Source organism: Chinchilla lanigera, unplaced genomic scaffold (genome assembly GCF_000276665.1).
Source record: "Chinchilla lanigera isolate Chin_1 unplaced genomic scaffold, ChiLan1.0 scaffold00024, whole genome shotgun sequence".
In the NCBI taxonomy this organism is placed as follows: Eukaryota; Metazoa; Chordata; class Mammalia; order Rodentia; family Chinchillidae; genus Chinchilla; species Chinchilla lanigera.
This window is the reverse complement of record NW_004955425.1, coordinates 26,221,373-26,246,835: the sequence shown is the minus strand read 5'-3', so window position 1 is coordinate 26,246,835 and position 25,463 is coordinate 26,221,373. Positions and strand designations below refer to the sequence as shown.

General features: G+C 41.5%; 1 long non-coding RNA gene across 2 annotated transcripts in view; it reads right to left on the bottom strand.

Annotated features, from left to right (window-relative positions):
* The window catches only part of LOC102004298, a 156,020-nt gene that overhangs the window by 126,028 nt on the left and 4,529 nt on the right, over positions 1 to 25,463 (bottom strand). Inside the window, exons 1-3 of one of the 2 annotated variants that reach the window (XR_001234298.1) lie at positions 24,767 to 25,374; positions 24,423 to 24,631; positions 20,294 to 20,414 (exon numbers count right to left, since the gene is read on the bottom strand). This is a non-coding gene — a long non-coding RNA (uncharacterized LOC102004298). Of the gene's footprint in view, positions 1 to 20,293; positions 20,415 to 24,422; positions 24,632 to 24,766; positions 25,375 to 25,463 lie in introns of those variants that run through there. The other variant, XR_001234297.1, reaches the window with a different exon arrangement.

The following is a 25,463-nucleotide window of genomic DNA, read 5'->3' as shown; positions in this document are numbered from 1 at the left end:
CTCATGGATACGAAGAACCAACATTGTGAAAATGGCCACTTTCCCAAAATTGTTATACAGATTCAATGCAATTCTGATGAAAATACCATTGATATACTTCACAGACTTAGAGAAAACATTCATAAAATTGATCTGGAACCAGAAGAGACCCAGAATAGCAAAAGTAATCCTGGGCAACAAAGGCAAGGTAGGAGGTATCGCAATCCCCGATTTGAAATTATACTACAAAGCTACTGTGATAAAATCACAGTAGTATTGGAAAAAAAAAAAACAGACCTGATGATCAATGGAACAGACTAGAAGATGCAGACACAACCACAAAGACATTCAGCCACCTTATCCTTGACAAAGGGGTCAAACATGTTCACTGGAAGAAAGATAGCCTCTTTAACAAATGGTTCTGGAAAAACTGGCTTTCCACATGTCAAAGACTGAAACTACACCCAAACCTATCACCATGGACCAAAATAAAGTCAAAATGGCTTTAATATTGAAACATTAAAACAGAAACACTAGATCTAATGGAAGAGAAAGTAGGTGGCAGTCTTGAAGACACAGGGGTAGGTAGAGAGTTCATGAACAAAAACCAAACCATGGAAAACACTTCAAAGAATCAACAAATGGGATCTCATCTTATTGAAAAGTTTTTGCACATTAAAAGGAGGTATCACAATCCCCAATTTGAAATTATACTACAAAGCTACTGTGGTGAAATCAGCATAGTATTAGCAAAAAAGAAATCACCAACAGGGTGAAAAGAAAATCTATGAATTGGGAAAAAATTTTATCCAACTGTCCCTCAGACAAAGGACTCCTGTCTAGAACATATAAAGAATTTTTTAAAAATCAGACCTCCAAAATGCAAAGACCCAATATAAAAATGGGCATCTGAGATGAATACACACTTCTCACATCAAGAAATACAAATGGCAAATAAATACATGAAAAAATGTTCAACATCATTAGTCATTTTAGAAATACAAATTAAAACAACACAGATTCCATCTCACCCCAGAAAGAATGGCTGTCATCAAGAAATCAATCCATAGTAAATACTGGAGTAGCTGTGGGGAAAAAGGAACTCTTCTCCACTGTTGATGGGAATGTAGACTGGTGCAACCACTGTGGAAATAAGTCTGGAGATTCCTCAGTAAACTAGGATTAGAGGTCCCATTCAACACAGATATTCCTCTCCTGGGTATTTTCAGTTCCAGAAGAACTGAAAACATCATACCACAGCGATATATGTGCACCCATGTTTATAGCAGCACAATTTGTAATAGCTAAATCTTGGAAACAACACAAATGTCCATCAACTGAGGAATGGATAAAAAAGATGTGGTATTTTTATACAGTGGAGTATTGCTCAGCTATAAAGAAAGATAAACTAGAGGCTATTATAGGTAAATGGATGCAACTAGAGATCATACTCATGAGTGAAATAAATCATATTTCACATGTTAAGCATCATATTTCCTCCCTACTATAAAACCTGAAAGAGTAAATTAAATCTGAAAGGTACAATAGATATTGTGAAAGGGAAAAGAAACTGCTCAAATGGGAAGGAGCAACTGGGATGAAGGAAGGGAGAGGAAAAAGCAAGAAGGAAAAGGAAAAATATATATATAAATATGTATACATGGGATAGCTTGGAAAATTGTACTACTAATATCTGTTGGCTTATTGAAAGGAACTGTTAATGTGTAATTGTTTGATCAATCTTGCATGCCTATATCTGGTTATATGTGCAATCATTTTGAAGATGACATTAGGTAATATAAGGGCCATTGTTAATATCCTAACACCATGTTTTGAACTTCTGTACCATTTTTATTGTTCTCTATGCTGTTTTCTTTATGCATTTGTTTTTGTTATTTTGGGCTTTTTTAAATGAAAAACAAAATTTATATGTATATATAAGGATAGCTGTAATAGGTGTATTGCTGATGTCTGTGGTTTATTGAAAGGAATAGTCAACACTTAAAATTTTCTTTTTTTCTTGACCAATTTTGCACCCTTGAATCTGGTAATCAGAATGACTGATCTGAAAACAACAATATGCAGTTTAAGAACCACTGTTGAACTCCTACTGTTATAGGCAGCTGAGTTAGACAGAAATGTCACAGGCAGTCAAACAGGGCCAGGCCCTTGAAGGAGCCAATATGGAAGACAAGATACCAATGCACCCACATACCTCCCTAGGGATGGACATCAGGGATTGATATTCTAAATAGGTAGCAATCACCTTGAAAAAGCCAGAGTCACTAGCCCGACCCCCTATAGGAAAAGCCCCTGTATATTCATACCTGCTTACTAAGTGACTTGCTTCCCCATTTGATCCTGATTTAATCAATTTTACCTGAACAATTCTTATAGGCTGACCATAGTTTTGTCCCACCTCATGCCCATTTTGCGATTTCCCATTTTTCCCCCCACCTTGGGCCCACCTCATCTCAGGGTTTTGCTCTATAAAATCCCTGGAAAAGACAGGTTCCCTGGGCAACCCACTCGGGCCCCCTTCTGTCCCTCTCTTGGACAGAAGCTTTCTTTCCCCCAATAAATATATTCTGCTTATAAACTCCGTTGTTCATAAAATTCATTCTTCAGTTTTAGAGAACATGAACTCTTTCCAGATATCTTTCAGTCTGGGTTTTTCTTTCCCCTGTATCACTACCATCTTGTATGGTGAAGCTCTACATCATTTCCAATGTTTTTTTTTTTTTTTTATTGTTATGGTCTTTGATTGTTTGATCAATCTTACGTTCTTATGTCTGCTGGACTGAGCAATTTTGTTGAAGATAATAGTATGTAATGTAGTAACCACTGTTAATTCCTATCATTTTGTTCTGAGGTCATGTATCGTTTTTTTTTTGTGTGTGTGTGTGTTGTTTTGATTTTGTCTTCATTGTTGTTTTGTTAGTTTTTTTAATTTTTAAAATAAAAAAAGAAAGGTTAACCCACTCAGTTACAAAACTAGTCAGTAGAGGAGTTGGTATTAAACCTAGGCTACCCATCTCCAAAGTTCATGCTCCTAGATGGTCATGTTATTCTTGCTTTATGTATTCCAAGAATCACCTAGGAATATTTTTGATGGCAAGTAACAGAAAACCCAACTAAGAGCACCTCTTAAATTTGGAAATATTTTTTCATTTAGCAGTGATTGTGGAAATAAGCATTGGCCTTGTTGTCAGTGCCCTTAGGAACCTTCCAACATCTCAGCATCCTGGTGCTTAACTCCCTGTAGCCCCTGCTTTTCCAGATATCACCTCCCCATTCCAGGGAGAGAGAAAAGGAAGAAGGAAAATGCTTCTAGAAGGTAATTTGTTTTTCCATGTAGGAAACTAAGCTAATCTCAATATACTACTCCCTACATCTCACTAGCCAGAACAGGATCACATGCTCATTCTTCAACCACCCAAAGGTTTAGCAAAATGAGACTATCATGACTAGTTTAGACTAATCATGAGTGAGAAGGGGGCTGGAACCAATGGCACCTGAATAAATTGGACTTTTTTTTATAAAATGGAAATAGGCAATATTCAAAGCTAGGTCCAAGGAGGTGAAAGGACCTCATAACCCAGATCACAACCTCATATGTACAGTAAGTCTCCGACTTACAAACAAGCTCTGTTCCCAGGAGAACATTCATAAATTGGATTCATTCATAATCTGACAAAGTGAACCCTACACAGTATACTTGTGAGAGTTCACAACGTGAATGTTCATAGCTGCTGTATAGTGTATTAGGGTTTTTTATAGCCAGGAACAGTGGCAGAGGGAATATAGTGAGACAATAGGCATGTCCAGACTTGTTCCATCCCTGTCTGCCCCTCTTCCACCTCTCCTTTTCTTCCCAGTGAAAACGAAACTGGACTTTGACCTCTTAGTGCCAAAATCTGATCATTCATCTGGGCTGAGAGGAAACGCGGGTGAGGGTTTATGTCCTAGTGAGACAGGGGATTAGGGCTGGCTGCAGAAGGTATGACCTGTCAATAGCAAAATCCTAGGACATGTGCACAGACCAGTTCCCAAAGCCCTGCATGCAGGCTTCTTGTGAGAACTCAAGCAGGTTTTCCATTGGATGGCCCAGACCTGACAGCCTGAGAAGAGGGTGATATAAAAAGGACTGTCCACATTGAGTTTTTGCCTCTTGCATGGGAGCCTACCCTCATGCTGTAGGGTGCATTTCCTTTCCTACTTTTACGTGCCCTAAACTCACTCTGCAAAGCCTGTTTATTTTCCTACTTTTTCTTTTTGAGATAGGGTCTTGCTGTATAATTCAAGTTGGCCTTGGACTCACTATGTAGCCCAAGGTGGCCTTGAATTCACACCAACCCTCCTGCCTCAGCCTCCTGAGTGCTAAGATTACAGGCGTGTGCCACCGCACTCAGCGTATTTTGCTACTTTTAATAAAACTTTGCTACCATTTGCACGGCTCTTGACCAAGTCTTTGGGCAGGACAGAAAGAACCTAGAAACCACCTCCCGGAGACTCCAGACCCTAAAACCCAGCTACACTAGGCCTGAGATTTGGAGGAACCCCTGTCTCTAAAGGGAAAAAACTTTGAAACTTCTAAACTTTTAAAGTTCCATTCATGGTGCTGGTTACAACTCCCCCTCACTTTAGTCCCATCCCACGTCTTGAAGGCCTTGATGTGCTGCATCATCCGGTGGGCTGTCTAACATCCAACTGGCACAGAGAGTCCATCAAAAGTAGCTGGAGCACAGGCAAAGGAAAACAGCTGAGTGAGCCTGAAAAGGTATCACTAAAGACTGTGAGACCTAATGCAAAGGACAGCCAACATCAGGAACCATCTAACAAGCTAGGAAGGCTTTTTGCTTTTATGCAACCATGCAGACCCCTCTTTCATAACTGTTGAGAGAGCTGACACAGATGACTCTTAGATGCCCACAAGCTCCCCCCTGCTCCCAGAATGCATCTTCTTCTCTTCTGAAGGCACTGTCAATGCACCATCTTCAGCCTTGCCCCTGTAGCTTCGCCCAGTGACAGGCAGAACACGTCCCACATTGGAGAGGATGAGACAGATGATTGGAATGTCATAAAACCCTTCTTGCCCATTTTGATCAATATCAGGGATGTAGAAAGAGTGAGTCCAGGCCGAGTTTATTTAGAGTAAATGGAAGAAAGCCAGTCAGGAAGAGGAAGGAGCACGGGTGATGCTGAGGTGCCTACTGCACTCCTCTTCTTTGAATTTTTGGTTGCTCTTTATTGTTCAGTCCCGAGTGTAATTGTCCTGTGGGAAAGCAAGGTACTAAGAAGAGGGAGTAAGTTAAAAGACATAATCTCTATATAATGATCAATCGCATAAAGGCTTCATTTGAGAAAAGCAGTTGCACAGCCAATTTTAAATAAGGAATGAGAGAACTTAAGTCATATGTGGCTGAGTTGGCCAATGGCTGTCAAGAGAATCCAAGAGCATCACCTTGGCTATGAGTACCAGCAGTGGAAAAGAAAACGCTATCCTGAGACCATCAAATGACCCTGCAGTAGAATCCCTTGACTGTAAAGTGACAGAAAGCACAAGATTTAGGTACATGCTTAAAAATAGAGTGCATGATTAGTATTTCTGAGGCAGTAGGCACACAGGATTCACTAACACTCATGTGTAATTATAATGCAAATGTCTCCAGATCTCACCTGCCACCTGGTATCGATAGAATCATGCAAGAGTAATGACTCCAGTGTCATGGGCACAAGTCTCAACCAGCCCCTAAGATTCCCCTGCTGGGTATTTCTGGGAGTCCCCACGGACTCCTCGTGTGTGCACAGAAACAAGTTCCAACCCACTGGGATTGTGCTGCTCTAGATTGCCATGGCCTGCATAATGCCTGGAGCAGAAAAGGAACCACAGCCTCCTTCTTTTGCACCCCTACTTCCAGAAGGGAAACAGAGCTGCTTACATCTTCTCAGTCCCTTCTCTCTTGCAAAAAGGTGCTTTTCCATCTGGGACACATAGTCAAGTGGTAGTGACTGTGATAAGCTCAGTATCTCTTCTTTTTGCCAAATGTTCCAGCCGGTTGTTGCATCAGCTCATCTTGCCTGGCTCTTTCTTCCCTTAGGACAACTGACTAAGCATCTGTGTTCTAAGAACCTATTCTTAGGAAATAACCAGAGACATGGCCAAACAGATGCATGAGGAATCAATTACAGAGCTCTTCATAATGGTTTTTTAAGAATCCTAAATTTTATCAGATCAGAAGGAGGCTGGTTAAATTAGTTATAGCATATTCATTTTGAAAAATAATATGCATCCATTTCAAATAGTGAGGTAGATTCACATTTATTAACATGGAAAGATATTCATGATATATTGCTGAGCCAGGGAAAGAGTATGATCTCATTTCTATAACAATATAAATTAACGCATGTGCTCACTTGAGTGTGTGTATGCTAATATGTATGCACACTCCCACAGAAACATAGAAGTTCTCTTTGGAGAGTCACTTAAGGATATTTTTGCTATATTCTTTATATCTCTCCAAACAGCACAAATTCTTTTTATAAGAAGCATGAGTTGCTTTCATAATCATACAAAGATAAAGTCATATCCATTTTGACATATAATTCTTTTAATAAAATAAGCTTTAGTACTGATGTATTCTTTAGGATAAAAGATTAAAGAGGTACAAAATCTCTACTTAGTGGTATATTTTGGTGTGATAAAGGTGTAATCAATTTGTGGAAATTCCTGGAGAATATGGAAGAAAATGAACCTTGATGGAAAGATGATTAGTACTATGCATCTCCCAAAAATACCACAAAGCTGGCCACCAGTGCAGTGCCCCCATCACTGCTGTTCCTGGAAGCCTCAGAAATTGCAATCTCTGGAATAAAAAAAAAATACATGAAGTGAAACAAAGCACAGGGTGGTGTATTTTGTGGCTGCCTTTGTAGCCTTGGCTACATTTTTTCAATTCTCTGCTTATCTTTTTCTAATTCACTTGTAAAATCTCAAAGATTAACAACACCTGCCATTTGTATCGCATATTTTTTTCTATGCTTGCTTGTCTTTCAACTATTTTTGTGTGGAATTTTATACTCCAAGGAAGTTTGTGTTGTTTGTGTGATCATGCATGACAATCTCTTCTATGAATCTCTGCCCTGGTTACCTTACGTGGTGTTACAGCTTGGATCTTAAGTGCCCACCAAATGCCATTATTTAAAGGCTGGGTCACGAGCCCCTGCAGGGAGATGACCCAACCTATTTGAAGGTGTAGTTTACTAAGAGGAAGTGAGGTCACTGTCAGCATGTTCTGCCAGCCACTCTTCCTCCTCTCTGCTTCATAGCCACCAGGAGGTTAGCAGCTTTGTTCCACCACCCAGTCTCCACCATGATATTCTGCCTCACCACAAGCGCAAAGCACAGTATCACTTCTGATACTGTGAGCAAAAATAAATCTCTCCTCAAGTTGATTTCTTTCAGAAATTTTGTGATAGCAACGGAAAGCTAACATACTTGGAAGTGCATTTTCTACCTACAGCCACCAAAGTTTATTCTTTCATAATTTATTTAATGTCTACATTTTCATGTTATAATATAAATACACCATAATATAAAATCTGTATTGTGGCATATATGAGCTAGTCATATAAATGGTTTGTCCCAGTTGGTAGGTCACTTGTCCTAGCACCATTTATAAACTATCCAACCTTCCCACTGACTGGAAATAAAATCTTTATCATCTACCAAAACAAAACAAATCCACAAGGCTACACATGTACAAAGACTTGGGTACGTTCTAGACTTCCATTGTTCTGTTCCATTTGTCTGTGTGCATATTCTTGGGCTGATACTATACAATTATAAGCATTATAGTTTTAAGATGTTTTATTTGTTAAGGAAAAAGCTTCCTCATCGCTGTTCTTTTTAAAAAATACATTAACTATTCTTAAATCATTCTTCTCCATTATTTAGAATTTTTTTTCATTCTACATGAATCTCCATTAAGATTTTTGCTGGAATATATTAAGCTTGTTTATTAAGCGATAGAAAAAGAATCTAATATTTCCATAGAAAACCTCTTTTTCAGTCTGTCAGTAAGCCTGTAAGTTTCTGCACATTTGCCCCCGGTGTTTCTTGGTAAGCTGTGAAACGTCACCTTCCTTTGCCCCTCCCTCTGTCCTCTTGGGTCACAAGCAGATGCTGGAATCTCCTTATCGGATCTACAGTTGCAAGACAGGTTTGCTTATCTCAGCTCTCAGGCAAAAGTTCTCCACTTCCCACAGACTTTCCTTCTGTCTTGTGGACATGGCACCTTCCTCTGGCCTCACTATCTGGGTTTCTGGTTTCAGAAAAACAATTTCATCTTCCTTCCAAACTCCCAGAATTCACATTCTACTACTGACACTGTGTGCATTTTATTTTTCAACATAAATTATCACAAACTTAGCAACTTAAAACAACACACCTTTATTTTCTTGCAGCTTCTGTGGGTCTGAAGTCTGGGAATGGTTTAGCTGGTTCCTACTCAGGGTCTTACAGTCAAAGTGCTGGGGCTGGGTGGTGGAATTCCACTTGCTTCCTTGATTATTGCTGCCTTTAGCACCTAGAGGCCCTCAGCTCCATGCACATTGCCCTCTCAGGTCCACTCACAGCATTGTGGCTTACTTCTTCAGGCCCAGCAGGAGACGCTGTCATCGCAGTCCCCTGGGAAAGAATTGCAGGAGTGGCATCCATCACCTGCACCATCCGCTGTTGTCTAGAGCAGCCACTGTTCCCACCTGCCCCCTCAGGGGTTACTTTAGAGTCTATCTACAACACTCACAGGTTTCCGACAATTACCAGCACCCCACTACCTCCTGGTCACTTCTTTTCTGAGATTTGTGGTCTTGGCCTAAAGTTGTAAAGACAGCAGATGAGAAGGGATGAGGAGAGGGTAGGGGGTGGAAAGAGAGGCGCTGTTCCCCCCAACAGGACTGAGACAATGGGTCTTGGAGGCAGGGGAGGCAAGAGAAATCTTACTGGTTATTCTTAGTCTGCTTCATCCACCTTTGAATTATTGTCATTGCCTTCATAATTCTGGAATTTGGTACTTAGTCATTATTCAGTGTTATACATTTTATCTTTTTTTTACTGTATGTATGCATGTCAGAAATTTAGGGAAATTTGTTAGCCCCCTGATGCTTTGACCAGAGTCTTCACCAACCCAATTTTTTCTTTGGTCTGTTTTTTTGAGACAGGGTCTCACTATGCAGTTCAGACTGGCCTTGAGCTCACTTTGTAGCGCAGGCTGGTCTCGAACTCCCAATGATCCTCCTGCCTCAGCCTCCCAAGTGCTGGGATTATAGGCATGCGCCACCACGCCTGGCAGCCAAGCCAAATTTTGACAGCTTTCACCTTTTGTCTCCTTAAGAGGATACCACTGTGTGGTTTCAGGATCTTTTCAAGTAAAGCTTAGCATAAGACAGTCTGTAGGAACCTTCTTGAGTCCATGGTGGTACCGCAAGGAAACCAAAGAGACATGCGTGAGTATCTGACACATGTTGCATTACTGTTGGCCATTTCATCCTCACAGTATGCTAGAGATATAGTCACTTTCCTGTTGTCACGCAGTCAGTGACAACGCTTGACTCAAATCACACTTTGCCTGGCTCTGAAGCTCTGAGTCATGCAGGACTCTCGAGAGACATCTAAACTATGTAGACATTTAGTAATTGTCAACAAGTTTCTTCCGTCCTTAACTCTTAATTCAGTCTGCCATTTCATAACTCTAGGGTATTGATAAGCCACAGTTCTGTGAAATGGAGTCTTTACCTCTCAGTACGGGGAGGTTTCTGTTTGCATGGTCACCCCACCTCAGAATCAGAGAGGCAAAGTAAATATACGATGTAAGGCAAAAGCCACACTGGTTATTCTCATCATTTTCATGGTGAAAATGAACAATGTTCCTGTTGCTGTGATATCACCACATTTCCTTTCCCTCATAAGTTTTTAAATCTGGAAAACATAGCAAGTAAAGTCAATGCTTCAGGGAGCTTATAGAAAGCAACTGTCAAACTTGCATTTTCTATTCAGCCACAGTTTTTATACCTTTGTCTTGGGCCTCTCCTTGAAGCAAGCCACACAAAACTGGGGTAGAAAAAAATCATAGGTAGACGCCTGCCTCAAAACCTCTTATAAAAGTCTTTAGGAGTCATTACAACCACTTGGGGAATGTCTAGGTCTATTCAGGATACTGTAACAAAATACTGCAGACTGAGTGGCTTATAAACAACAAATATTTATTTCTCACAGTCTGAAGGCTGGCAAGTCCAAGACCAAGACACCAAATTTCAGATCTGGTGAGAGGGCTGCCTCCCAGCTCACAGACGGCACCTTCTGGCTATGTCCTCACATGAGGGGAAGGGCAGACAAGCTCCCCTGGGCCTGTTTTATAAGAACACTAATCCCATTCATAAAGGCTCCATCCTCACAACCCAATCATGTCCTAAAAAAGCTGCTACCTCCTAATACTACCATCACTTTAGGGATTAGGATTTCAACACATGGATTTGTCCAGGGTTTGAATGGGGCACCAACATTCAGGCCATAGCTGAGGAGGCCAGAGGGGCCAGGGTCAGGATGCCTGGGTAGGACGGCTGGGCTGTGTGCCCACTGGATGCCTCAGTCGGGAGATTATGAGGCAGGAGGCGGGACTATGACATACACACTGCAGGGATAAGTTCTTAAACAGCAAATGACACAAATTCAGGGAAATATCTTACAAAACAAGAGACCACACAAGCCAGCTCCAAGTAGAGGCAGAGATTCACCACATGCACCCAACCCAATGATAATGTTCAGTTGCTGCTGACCGAAAGCCCTGCCCCCAACTGGCTGAGCTACATGCCTGCCTTCTAACTAGGTGCAAGTAACCACCGAAACCCATCCCAGCACATTCCTAACAAGTGTAGATCATCAAAGGTCAATTTCTCATGCATGGTAGCCTCAGTAAGCACACAGTTTAAGCTTGCTTGGTCCATTCCTCAGCAATCACGAACAAGCCACAAAATCTTGCCAATTATCAGCTTCCTTTAATGCAGTAGTTCTCAAAATCTGGTGCCCTGGCCACCAACAGAAGTACAATATCTTGTGGGAACGTCTTAGAAATGTAAATTCTTGGGCTCCACCCTGGACCTATTGATTCACAAAGCCTGGTATAGAACAAAAGGATCTGTTTTAACAAGCCCTCCAGGAAATTCTGCTGCACACTAATGTGAGAAGCAGTGCTCCCATGCCTCCTGGAAGTGTGAGAGTTAAATGCAGTAATTGATGTCTTGCTATTTTGCTCGTATGTAGTAAAAATGAACCCAAGGGGGACTGGTCGTGGAGAAGTGATGGCAATATACTAGAAAGTTTTCCTTGGCTTTTATAATATCATAGATTATTTTTCCTAACCAAGAGGAGTACAGAACCTGGTATGGTAGTACAGGCCTGTAATCCCAGTACTCTGGAACCTGCCACAAGTGGATCACAATTTCAAGCCCAACCTGGGCAAGTTAGTGATTTAGCAAGAACCATGTCTCAAATTTAAAAAGAAAAATTAAAAGGGGAAGTGGCTGAGGATGTGGCCCAGCATGAAAAGCCTAGGTTCAATCTCCAGTATCGCAAGAAAAATATAAGAGGAGAGGAAACAGCAGGAACAGAACCATAACCTTCCACAGGACTGAAAAGGCTCAGGGTTGGCTGCTGCCAGCATCAAGAACCTTTTTGCTGCATTCCAGGAAGGTTTAAAATGAGCACGTGTGGCCACAACTATCTCCTCAGGTGCACTCCCAGCTTCCTGAGTTCTCAGCTTCCAGAGGTCATCCTGCTTCCCGTACCCCAGAGATGCAGCTCCCTTCCCATCACTCTATCTCAGCCCCAGTCAGCCCCTATCTAATTAAAGAGTTGCTAGTTTTTCATCTCTGTGGCTTTTGTGCATTTTAATACCCCTGTGGCTGCTTCTAGCCACTCTGCTTACTGCCAAAGTGGTCCAAATGATCTCTCCAGGTAGCAATGATTGTTATTTGTCAGATTTGCATGGGATTCAAATGGTCTACGTTGGCCCTAGTTCTGATCTGACCTCTATGTTGTCTAAACCCACATTCTTCTTCTCATAGGAAAACCAGTTATATAGAATTGAGGCCCACCTGAAAGGCCTCCATTAACATAACCACCCCTTTAAAGGCCCTCTGTCCAAATAACATCACGTTTTGGGGTACTTGGTATTGGAGCTTCAATATATAAATTTGGGGAAGACACAACTCAGCCCCCATAACACAATCTTTCTTTCATTGATATTAGAACTTAATTTCAAAAGTATTTGCATATGCAACTGTGACGATAGCAAACTTTGGTTTGTTATGTAACTTTTCACAGCTTTGTGTCTTATTTCATCATTAGATAACCCTTATATGAAGTAACTTAATAATGAACTTCATAAAGTACACTTAAAAGAGACAGAAATTTTAAAGACAGAAAGAACCTCTGAGATACCTCTTCCACTGGTTTTAAAACCATTTTAAGATGCAGAACCATTTAACAAACATCAACAAGGAACTGATGTTAAAATAACCATCACTCTGATTCTCCAATATGGCTGATAAGGGAGCTCCAGAAGGTAGGAGCCCCCCCCCTATATAAAACATGACTTGAAAACCACTGATCCAATCCACATTCCTCAGTTTGTGTGTGAGAAATCCAAGGCTCATCCTCAGGTCCAAGGCCATACAGAGCTGGCAGCAAATATCATCTCTTGCCTCCCATGGCTCCTTCTCTGCGTGATTCCAACAAGGGAGTGACATCCACACACCTGGAGAAGGTGGGTAAATAAGAGCAGTGGGATAGGGAAATCTTGACATTCTGCTAGTGGGAAAGCAGCCTGAGCTTAGGTCTATAATGGCTGAGTGAACCTAAGGATAAAGGGCTTGAGCCTCCGTTCTTCTTCCTACACAACACAAAAGAATTAGACTGTGTGGATTCTAACAGGCCTGGCAATGTTAAAACACTTGCTTTCCAGAATATTATGGTGCTTGTATTCATCCTTACTTTCACTCTATTGGTACAAAAGGAATCTACAACAACTTCCAGCTCCTGAAGGCCAACACCAGCACTGCACCACACAGAGCTCTCACCAGACAAGGGTGTCTATCCTCAGACCCTGCCTGCTGAGGCCACCTCAACATCCACACTCCAGCTTACTATCAGAGAAAAGAAAAGATGAAAATGATCTTTCCCGGAAGAGGTAGCACCGCATGGGCCACTCTTTTCTCAGTAATATAAACCGAGCATTTTGTACCAAAGGGAAAGTAGAAGCAGAAGGATGGGAGAATTGCTGTGCTGTTTGGGAACTGTAATTACAGAACTGCAAAGGAGAAATGGCAGGAATTCGTTCTCTGACCAGAATCCCAGTGACAATGAGCTTCTTACATCATGAGCTAGCCTGCCATTGACCATGCTAATGCTCATGAGTAATTAGAATTGTATTTTGAGCAAAAATCTCTGACCCAACCATCTAAACTTTGGTTACCACCAACAGCCATGTTCTCGTCTTCTTCCAGGCCATACAGCTGGACTAAATTTTCTAGCCTCCTTGAAATTACCCGGAGCCAGAGATCTGGGTTCTGGCCAGTGGAATGTGAGCCAGGTGTTGGGAGCCTCTTCCAGGCCTGGCCCATAGAAACATACCACGTAGAATCTTTGATCCTTCTTCTGCTGCTAGCTGAATAGCAAAGATTATGGGAATAAAGAGGAGGACAGGACCTAAGATAAGAAAGCCTGGGTCCCTGAAATGATAGGGTGGACACACTTCCACCTGATCCTTACTAGCCTGTGATATGGGCTAGAAACAAATGTCTGTTCTGTTCATTCCCAGGGATTTGAGAGTCATGTGTTTCAGAAGTCAGCATTGTTTACTGTAATACAGGTATCTTTTGAAGTAAAATACAAGCCTACTTCTCCTGGGTTCATTTATCAGACTTGAAATACTTGAACATACCTCTCATCTAAGGTGATAGGATGATAGTTTGGATTTTCACCCCCAGTGCCTTCTTCTTGTGCCCTTCCCCAATTCAAGCAAGTCCCCAGTGTGCAATCGTGAGCAGGGATTTGCATGGCAGAAACCCCTGAGTCCCTTTCTGGCTAAAGTTTGCAAAAGCCCAAGCCTTTGGTAAATTAGAGCGGATTCCCAACATCAGAGCATTTGGGGCGAATTTCATCAATGGCACAGACAGGACTGAAGGAATTCAGTTTTCTCTATCCCCCAGGATGGAAAAATATTTCACAAGCCTAATGGTATTTCTCAAGTGTATTTCTACAGCAGGATTAAGCCTAAGAAGATCCACTATGTCTAATGAATTAACCTCTCTCCTACACATCTGGAGAGATGCTCTTTAACCTGAGGACAACTTTTTAAGAATATCTCTGAGAACCACGGTTTACATATGAAACCCCAGTTAAGAAAGCCTGGTGAGAGGGAAGGAAAGGGGAATAAAGAGTACGGAAGCTTCCCGACTAGCAAAGCGAGGTGGAGTGCACTGCATGCCAGTGACACGTGGTAAAGAAATCTGGCCTTGCTGAGCATGCAGAGCCAGGAAACAGCAAGAGCCAGGGAAGGAAGAGCCACCCAGCAAGTCATGGGCACCTCCTTCTAGCCAAGAAAGGAGCCATAACTTGCAGCATGGATTATTAAAGATTCTAAGGAGGAATCTAAGGAACATCTCTTTGAATGCAATTGAAGGATTTGTTAAAATGTCTGATTCTTTTCCATGCTCCCATCAGGTAAGGTATTCAGGGCCTCAAATGATCAAGCCACACACTGCAGAGCAATGCTTTCCGACTATGAAGTCCCAAGAGTAAGCAACATCTTCCCCAGGTTCAGTTTTCTCTCTGGGTCAACAGCTTCTCCAAGAGGCCAGCAGAGTCCTCCTTCCTGTGCAAACTCAACCTTCAGACCTTCTAGAAGACTTTGCCAGACCCTCAGTATACTCATGGCAGGCCGTGGTTCTCAAAACATCACTTGGTGTTTTGCCAAAGCAGTCTCCTTCCATAATGTAATCAGAGTCTGGAATGCTGCCGTGGAGGTCACCAGGAGGCCCCACTAGGTGCTCCTGAAGAAGGTACTTGCTCACTGAGTAGGATGCCAAAAATACTGTCGGGGGAAACCTTTATGGGGGAGGTGAAAAACAATAAATTTTAAAATTTACCACTTTTCTCAGGAAAAGCAAGCATTTAATAACTGTAACATGTCAAGTGTGGAAATGAAAGTATCTTTAATAAATGGTGCAAGTATGCCCAGCACAAATTCAATATGTAATTATATGTGTTACTTGAGAAAGATTCAAGACTGTTTTTAGCCTGAGGCTTTGCATTTTAGGAGGGAAGTGGGAAAACAGGAGATCAACCTAAGTTACTAAAGGTCCTTGAAGGAAGATTACAGGAATTGAAATGGTTTTATTCTGGAGATAAGAAAACTAAGCAAGGGCTAAAGAGCTGCTGTCAGATACCTTAAAGGTTAGTCCCAGGACAGGGGCCTGCTGGACTCAGCCCCCGGCCCTGCCCCGCTCAGAGCCCTTCAGCTCAGTACTGCCTGAGAGCATTGTGTTGAGTGCAAGGTGGGGTAAGATACGCTCCCGGCCCTCTCCTCCTGGGACCACAGACCAATTACCCACTGTGCTGGTCAACTCTCCACCTTTACAATGAAACATCTGGCCTAATCAACTTATTAAAAAAAGGATTTTTTTTGGCTAAAGATTTTGGAGATTTTGATCCATGCTGAATAGATCCCATTGCTTTGGGCCAGCAAGTAATGGCATAAATGTGTGGTAGAGGAAAACTCCTTATTTTATCATCAGAAAAAATAAGAGAATTAGGAATGAGGCCAAGGTCCCACATTCCCCTTCAAGGGCAAACCATCAGTGACCTAAAGACCTTCTACTACCTCTCAATAGGACCATCCTGAGAACCAAGCCCTCAACACATAGACCTCGGAGGACAGGCAGGATCCAGAGTACTGTGTGTATCCATCTCCTCATCTCCTCCACCAGCTTCCAACATTGCTGACTCCCCAAACCATTCTATGTAGCCTACACTGAGGTCCTGATAGGTCGATTCCCCACCAGGCTGCTCTTCCTCCTGCCCCATCCTACTTTGGTATCTGCATGGCTTCTGGCTTACAGCTTCCCACAGCTGTCTACAGGCTTCCCTGTCTTCCATGGCTCCCCATCCCCATCATCCACCCCTTTCCATGTCAGAACAGAGCATCTGTCTAAAACATATATTTGGTGCTATCACTCACCAGCACAAACATTCATGATGGACTTTCTGCAAGTTTAGAGTTTTTCTTAATAAAAAGTATTTTTTAAATACCTGCCTTAGGTCTTTTTTTATCCCAATCTTCTTAGCATCTCTAAGTGCCCTTAAGACTGCCCCTTCCAATATCTTCCCAATCCTCTGCCCCTACTCATATCCACCAAGTCCTGGGCTCCAGCATTATTAGACACCCCACTCACACTTTCTTGAACCTCTCCTGTCTCTCTGCATTCCTTTTGGCCAATTTATGTCTCCTCTATGTGGTAGAATCTGGGTCATCTTGCACAACCCAAGTCAAGTCACCTATTTTCTGCCTCCCATGCACCTAGGCAGAACTCATTACTCTCACCCATGGTTCCCACAGTGCTTGATCCTTAAATGGCACCTATGGAATTTGCTGTGTATATCTTTATCTTTTCCACTAGACCATTAACTTCTTTAGAAGTAGCACTTTTATCTTATTTATTTGGATTTTCTTCTAGTACTTATTGAAGTATCTGATATCTGATACATGATTCTTTGTTGAATCAAGAATAAGCTCCAAGCTCAGGCTGAAGAGAATTTGGTGGAACACAAGACTGGTTAGAGCCCCAGGTCCAGGTTGGGTAGAGTGCCTTGGGGAATCAGCAATATGGCTAACCTGATGGACGAGACAGGAAGACAGTGATGTGAGTGCTATAGTTTGGATCTTAAATGTCTCCCATGTATTGGAGCTTTGGTTCTGAGGGTGGTGTCCTGCCTGACTGAGAGCTTAGAGTTTTCAACTTGGTGCAAGAAGCAAAATTCCAGAATCCAATTAGAAGGAAATGAGTTATAACTGCCCCCAAGCACTTTTTACATTCCAGTGTCTGGATCAAAGCCGGTAGTTTCTGCTTTGTCTATCCATAAGGGTCACAACTGGAAGAAAACTCCTTCATTAGCCAGTCTGGCCACACCACAAACATGTGGGCTGGAAAGCAGAGACTGCCTAGTTCTTTTCAGGTTCCTATGGATACGCTCACTCCTTGACCCACTGGGATCCATGTGCGTGGGCAGCTGCTACTTCTGGACTGCAAATATGAAGCGAATAGGCAGGGAGAAGAGGAGGTGAGGAGAGAGAGCTGAGAAGGGGGAAGGCAAGAAAGAATTGAAAGAGAGCATATGGGTGTCTGTTCTTGCAGAAGCTAGAATATAATTGATAGCTTCTTGAAAAGCAAACATGGTTTTGAAAAATGTTCCCTTTGCTAAATATAAAATGTGAAAATCACCAGTGGAAGTTTCCGTTGCACAGCCAAAGTGGAGCTCCTGGATATATTTTGATCAGTAACTTCTAGATGTATCTTTCACAGCAAGAACCAGACAGCCAAGCCCTCTGCCATGTGCTTAACTAAGAAGCAAATCAGGCAATCAATCCATGAACATGTAATATGATGCCTTTTTCTCCCTTTTGCTCATTTCATTAATAAACATGTACATTTATATAATAATAATAATAACAATACCAATACTGTAAATGGCTGACTCTTCACAGCAGACAGGGGCTTTTACTTGGAGATTCACAGTAACCCAGCAAGGAAGGCAAATGACATATTGTTGGCTGGTTTTCCTGATAAAGAATATGAGATGTTAAGTAGAAAGTCTTTCCCCAGAGGCACTTGGCAGAGTTGGGCTCAAGACACAGCTCCAGGAATTCAACTTCTGCCAGTGTGGCCCTTGACCCATGGAGATGTATAAGTTTAGTTCTGTGCAGTTGCCCAGGCTCACTCTCCCACTCCCAGGAGCCACCAGATGCCCGGACACAACTGGATGCCTCCATTTTAATCACACATTGTCATCTTCTCAAATACAGTACCCATGACTGTGAGTGTGGTGATAGAACTTTACGGCTTATGAAGCACTTTCCCCTACCCCCATATCCTACCACCATAAGTTCCCCTTCCTAGCTATGAAGTGAACAGAAGAATCACTATTTTAATAGTTCAGATTAAGACCCGGAAGCTGAAGAGGTTGAGTAATGTGACCACTGTACACAACTAGAAAGTGGTGAACCAAGAACTAGTAAAACCTGAACCCCTAATCCTAAATCCAGCACTCTCACTAGTAAGGCTGCTCACTTCACTGCCATATCCCATCTCTACATAAAAAGCCCTGATAAGACAGCGAGAGTCCATTATATTTTTAACAGACAATAGTCAAAACATATGCCGAACTGTGGGTAAGGCAGTGGGGTCTTTCTCCTGGTTGAAAAAGTGGGGCTTCCTCCCCTAGGAACTCACTGCACTTGGAAAATGGCACAGCAAGAGAATATAATTCTCTACCGTGGTTGCATATTTAGTTATCTGTGCTTCCACGTACAAGTTCTTAATGCTGGGTCCATAGGCAGTTCATGAATCCTCTCCCAAAGGAGAAGGTCCATAGTTTTCCTCAGGTTCTCAAAAAAGTACAAAGAGGGTGAAAAGTGACTGCTCTGCCATGGAAGCTCATCAAATTTGGACTCCATAATGCTGCATGTGCCTGTCAAGGACCATGTGGTAGGCACACACATGCATGTGTGCAGGAGTGGGTGCATGTGGACATGGCACTATGGTTTTTTTTAATCAAGCTCTAATTCTGCAACTGACTGACTGTTTCATAAACTGGATGATACATCAGACAGGATGCAAACAACCTAGCAGAATTTTAGGGACAAATATTTGAAACTGTGAAGACCTTTTTGACTCTCCAGACCAGTCAGTAGGGCATGACAGATTCACCCTTGACATTGTTCTTCCAGCCTTCTTATCGCTGGCCACTGTGCAAAGAAGAGGATTTACATGTGACCAGTTTTAGCAGAGCAAATAGAGAAATGATAGGTATGTATTCCAGTCTTGGCTAGTTCTACGTTTTACATTTTATAGCTATTTCCCTGTCGGAATTATAAGTCTACCACACATAAACAACTAACTTAAAATGGAACATATCAGAAAATCACAACTCAGCAGAAATATAGCATTTTCTTGACAAATACCGCATAGCTATGCTATATGTGCACATTGTGGTTTTAAAAACTGTCCAAACTACAGAGTGATTTGGGATGTCAGTCTATCATCTGTGAGTGTGGGACCGATTTCAAGAAGATAATTAAAGTCAATTGTACCTGGTCTATGAAATCAAATACCATCCTCTTCTTGCTGGGTTTGGTAGATCAAAGATAATAAACCTGTCATGAACCAAGACAAAGAGCCACCAGGGAGTGACAAATCCCTATCAGGTTTAGATTTTTGTCAGAATAGTTAATGTAGAAATAGAGTTGGTGACCACGCCCATCCTCCTCTAACCTACAGTGAGCAGCACTGAAGGAAACCTGGCCAGGTCTTTCAGCATGTTGGCAAGAGCCATCCCCTGACAGCCTGGAAGGAGAGAGAATGGAGAAATGTGCTGGAGAGCAGTGTGCATCTGTCCTGCCAGCACTCGCCATAACTGGGGCCAGAATCTGTCACTGGAGGTTTCCATGCAACTTTCAATACACTGTACACAAAAATTACCTGGAAGCTGAGTCTGACTCTGGGATTTGGTGTTAATAACAGAGGTTATAAAATGTCCTGTCAAGGACAAACTTTTACAGTCCTACATTGCTTTGCCTAAGATTTGTATTCTTTTCCCTGGGAGATTAGAAGGAGTAAGGAGGGTATAGTCAATGGATCCAATAAGAAATCAAAAGTCCTAAAGCCTAGAATCTGCTCTTCAACTGGTAAACCAACACTGTAGGATTCAAGAGATCAGCTCACTTCACAGATCATTATGATAAAGGGAGAATCTTTTGTATTGTATTGTCTCATTTCTACATTAACATATCTATCTTCACAAATCTGCAAAGCAAGCAGAACTGGTACTATGGTTGAATATGAAGATCAGAGACTTTACATAACTTTTCCAGGTTCACAAATCAACTTTTAGAGCTAGATCCCATGTTTCCTGGTTCGAAGGTCAGGGTTCTCTCAATAGAGTATCGGTAGCAGAGTAAAAGGGATTGCCCATGCTTACGTTGCTGTTCAGATGGTTGCTCATGCTGGCAAGTCAGCTTATAGATGGAACTCCTTTTAGCAATTTAATATCTTTGAGGTGGATCCAAAGTTTATTCATTTGATATTGTATTCTGTTCCCTCTGTAATAGACACATATAAGTTCATTCTTAGTAGTTTAATTATAATGTATATCTACATTTATTGAAAATTTGTTACTTTATAACCTTAGGACAATTATCTGGACTAGTCTAAGGCCTTTGAAAAATGTAAAATAGTCAGAAGGCATTACTTAAGGAAAATATTCGTATTATTCATTCAGTTCAAAAAATATTTACTGAGCACCACTGTCCAGGAGCTCTGATCATGAGAAAATGAAAACAGTCAAGACAAGGCCCCTTCTTTATCAAGCTTGAAACGGAAAGAGGACAACAAATAAAAATAGGCAAACACATAAGTTGGGCTAAAAACTATATCGAATGCATTGCAACAAGGGCAGAGGGTTCCAGAAGCCTAGACAAAAGGCACTTGTCCAGTGTTGCAAGACAAATGCAGCCTCGCAGTGGAAATGACATCAATGCCAGCAAACTGTGAGTAGGATTTGGCAGAGCTTTTCTAGCTACATCTGTACTGCTAGAGCTACTGGGGAGCTCTGACCAATATTTAAGCACCCCCAAAACTTTGCCGCTTCTTTGCTTTGCCCACAGTACTCTCCAGGACATCCCCACCTGAACTTCATTCCAATAGCACCCTTGTCGTCCTTCAAGGTGCGGCTTTTTCTGGAAGCCTTTTATGACCTTATTTCAAGAAACAGAATTGAAACTAACCTGAAAAGATTATAAATGAAAGGTTCAAATTCATTTACATTTCCCTTGATCCATCAGAAATCCTAAACCCTTCAGCTATCTTAGTCATTAAAAGAGTGCTTATGCACTTTTATGTTTTAAAACCAAGTCATCCTCTATGCTGCCTAAGAGTTAGTAGGGAAATCCAGAAGAGAATTATGGCCATTCCTAAATGCTTCCAAGGCTTGTGTCATTAAGTGTCTCTGTCTTCAGCTAAAGCCAGAGAAGTAAGACTGGAAGTTGTCCTTTTTCTGTTCCACTGGACCCCAGCTGGAGTATGGGAGGCAGCTGAATGGTAACCACTATCACATCCCTGGTCAACTAGTGGCACATTTGGATAAAAACATGTCAACACTGCCTTGTGGAAGACCTCAGGGTTTCCACTCTAAAATTATATAGTGGTTCTTTTGACCAGCAACAAATCTTTACAGAAGACAATATGGAACTAAAAAGAGAGACAATATGGGACTAAAAAGAGAGAGACAATATTCATATTATAGAGTTTTGCAAGCTCTCCGGATGTCCTAACAATAAATTACAGATGTTTAATCCTAAATTAAGAAGCTAAATATAATGTGGATTCTACAAATGGTAATTTTCTACAATTTGAGGAAAATATTTGGTAGCTCAATTCCCACTAGAAATGATTGGCAACGGTTCTACTCTCTGTTAAACATCTCTATCAGACTTGCTTAAAAACAGGATCACACCAGAGAAGAACAATAGATTTATAAAAACAACATGGAATTGAGGAAATTATAATTTGAATTTTCCTCTAGATATCTCAGTATTATTTTATAACCAGGGAAAGTACCATAATATCAAGGAACATGCATTCATACTTGTATTAATTCCAGTAAACTGTCTCTTGGCTTTTCATATTCTGTGTTACTGCCTTGCTTGCTTTGTTTTCAAAAGGAACGTTATCAGTTTTCCTGTAGCATGCCATTTTATCTATTTATTCTGCTTGCAATAAGATATCAACCTAATATTGGCAGAGCAACTTCCTACAATGATTCTTTGTTCCAGAAAAAAAAAAACCTGCATGAATAGTACATTATTAAAATAGAGAAGGAAGTGTGTTTTGTTGCATTTATTATTTACTTAGGGAATATTGTCATGGTACTGGGCACTTTACAAAAGTCAAATAAAGTGAAGCAATAGCACAGCGCACTTGGATCTCACATTTCATAGGAGGCTTTCTGAGTGCTTACTAAACACTGAGTCATAAATCAGCTCACTTCAGGCAGGACACGAAAGTGGCTTTCAAGTTATAGTCAACTTTATGGACTCTCCCGGGTCTCTGGGACCCCCAAGGAAACAGAAAGATGAAATCAAGATGGGGGTGGGATTTTGCAACACAATGGGTGATTTAGAGGAAAGGGAGCTGGAAAAATCATGGTAACAAATAGCAGAGACTCCGGGAAACAGAGATAAAGCGGTGCATTTCAGTGACAACTGACTGATAGCTCTAGACTCTAAATCTAGTGCAGACCTAACAGCTGTCAGAGTAAATGTTTTACTTATCTCAAATTTGGCTCTTATCTTTGTCTAGCACATTTATGACATCTGAAGTTGGGCTTTTCTTGCATAGGAGAAAAATCTTCTAAATTTTTGAGAGAGGAGAAGTCAAGATTGTATTTTTATATTCAAAAAAGTTGAAAGCTGCTCCATCCTCAACAATAATCACATAGAATGTGGCACATACCATCTTGATGTGAAAGGTGAAATCAGGAAAACCTCATTTACTTGACTCGATAAATTCTGAATTTGAAGAAGGATAACCAGAAATCGGTAATGATTGTGCTCTGAGGTTTGTCAGGTAATAGCTAAAGGGGCCGTGCTCATTAAACAGCTAAAAGGGCTCATTACAACAGGAGGCAGCAATTCAGGGCTTCCTGACATTGGGAACATGTGGTTGCCTCTGTAGGCTTTGTGGAGAGGCAAAACTCATAATTTTGAAATTCATACCATTTTGCTTGGGAAGCTTTGGCAAGTCCTATGCTCAGAAATAAAGTGGAGAGCAGAGGGCCAACATGCAGGACTTCCAATTACTATTCCCAAACCAGGAAGCAGAGGCCACGGCTGTGCAGGGGATCTCAGCTTCAGTCTGGCTTTCTCTCCACTCTCTGGGGCTCACCCTTCTTGGGGCCTGATGCAAATCTGCTGCCTACAGGCTGAGCCGCCTCCTGGGAACAAGCTCATATGGAAACTACTGCCAGAGGGTGTGCAGTCTGGTCCGGTACTAGGCAAAATGTCACTCTCAGAGAAGGCTGAGGAGGCTCCAGGAGGCAGCTCCCTATAACAGAGGAAGGAGCTAGCAACAGGGCTGAGCAACAAAGCCTTAGCATTCAAAGAGAGCAGCTGGAGGAGGCATGTACAGTAGAGTGGTGACCACTCTATCCCAGCCCAATCCCAGTGTGCCATGCATAGGTCCCTGGGAGAAACAGCACCATATCCAAATTCTAAAATAGATGATGCTTCTGTAACTCTCCAGCTCTGGAGTTCATGTCCCAGATTTAATGAGCGTAACATCACAGTGAGGGATTCTTCTGTCCCAATCAACCAGCTCTGGCAGCCACTGGGCCCCGCTGTTCTTGATATGCTGAAGCGCTGGACAGGTTGGGCAGAGAGATTCCAGGAAAGACTCTCTCCCCAGGAATCCACAGAACTAGTGGCCTGTAAAAGGGAACCTAATTAAAGAGCTCATGGGAGCCATTTGAAAAAATAGAGTATTAGAAGTTATATTCATTCAAAAAAGATTTTATTAAAAAATCTTATATCTATCTGAACACCAATAATTTATAATTTGCCCACACTTTCAACTTCAGTTATTATCTGTATCAAAACCAACAAATGATGAGGAGTTACATGTTCATCTCTGGAGATTACAAGGACTAGAGTAAAACCAAAACCCAGCCACAAGCCCTGTTAGGAGGGAGAGAACAGAAGCAATGAGTGCATCGCTGATAGCAGAAAGGGAAAAAGCCTAAAATTTTAGGTTCTGAGGAGTTTCAAACCCTGAAAATCTCCAAAAGGGCCTAAGAAAAAAAAATTTAAATATTTTAATTACTGGAATAGGAGGGAGAATTTTCAGACTTCATATAGGAACAAATTGTATACAATTGTTTAGTAGAATTTACTCTATCAGTCAGCATACTAATTACAAGCAAATTATTCTTATTATATAAAAACTGGCCAGGTAGTAGATTTTTCTTCTAATCTCTTATGTATAGACATTCATTAATGTTTCTTGATAACATGATAATTCCAAGTCTCTATGGGTCCTACGTTGGCAATACTTACCACCATTATTTGACATTAAAGTAGTAGAATTGTATTAATTCTGCTATTTAGGCTCTTCTGGAAATTCAAGCAGCTTTTTCCAACCATCAGGACCAAGTAGAGAGGCGACAATGTGTTCTGACCTCACAGGCCTTAAGAGATTTCTCTGACAAGTCATGAAGCAAAACGTAACCATCCAGAAGCAAAAGAACTTGCAGTCATATCTGTATCTGCAAAACATTCAGTAGAAAGTGGAAAAAGACAGCTTCCTCCTGCTCTGCTTGGTTTTCCTCAACAAGCAATGATGTTAGTGACCGGGATAATGATGGCGTAGGTGGCAAACTTCCCCGACTCTTTCTTCTCACCTATGTGTCTGTAACTCAGGCTCTCTCAGTTGAACTGAATTAATCTCCATGTCTATGCAGCAGCCTGTGGTGGCTGCTGCTCTCTGCAGCAGAATGAGGACTCCTAGAAGCCAGGAACTAAGCTAGAATCAGCTCGCTTAGAGACACAAAGTCTAAGCTTAGAGAAATGAATCATCGCCCATTTTCCCAGGGGGATTATATGCCAAACAAGACCTCTTTTCTTTCCATTCAGCTTTTTGTTTCCTTTCCTCTGTTTGGGTCTCATCTCTCTGTTTATGATGCCCTTCCCTTTGACTGAGCTGCCTGGGACACAGCAGGCGGCCTCTGCATAGGCACCCAGAGAACAGGAAGGAAGGGCGCAAGCTCTCTACCTGCCTTTTCACTCTTCTTCTGCCTGTATCTGCCCTTCTCTCTCACATTTGTCTCTTGATCGTTTCCTTAATAGCAGTCTATGAAGCTTTCAAAGCACTTCCACATGCCTTAGCTTTATTTGGAGATTTAGTCTCCAGTGCTACAAGTTTAGAGTTAAACATTAATGAGATCACATGAAAAGATTTCTACTTTTATCATATTGCCCTATGATCATATCACTTGATCCTAAAAAGCTTAGGAAGTATATGCAGAAATGTACAAGAATGTCACATAACATTCATAACATCTTCTTAAATCTTTTTTTTTTTTTTTTTTTTTTTTTTTT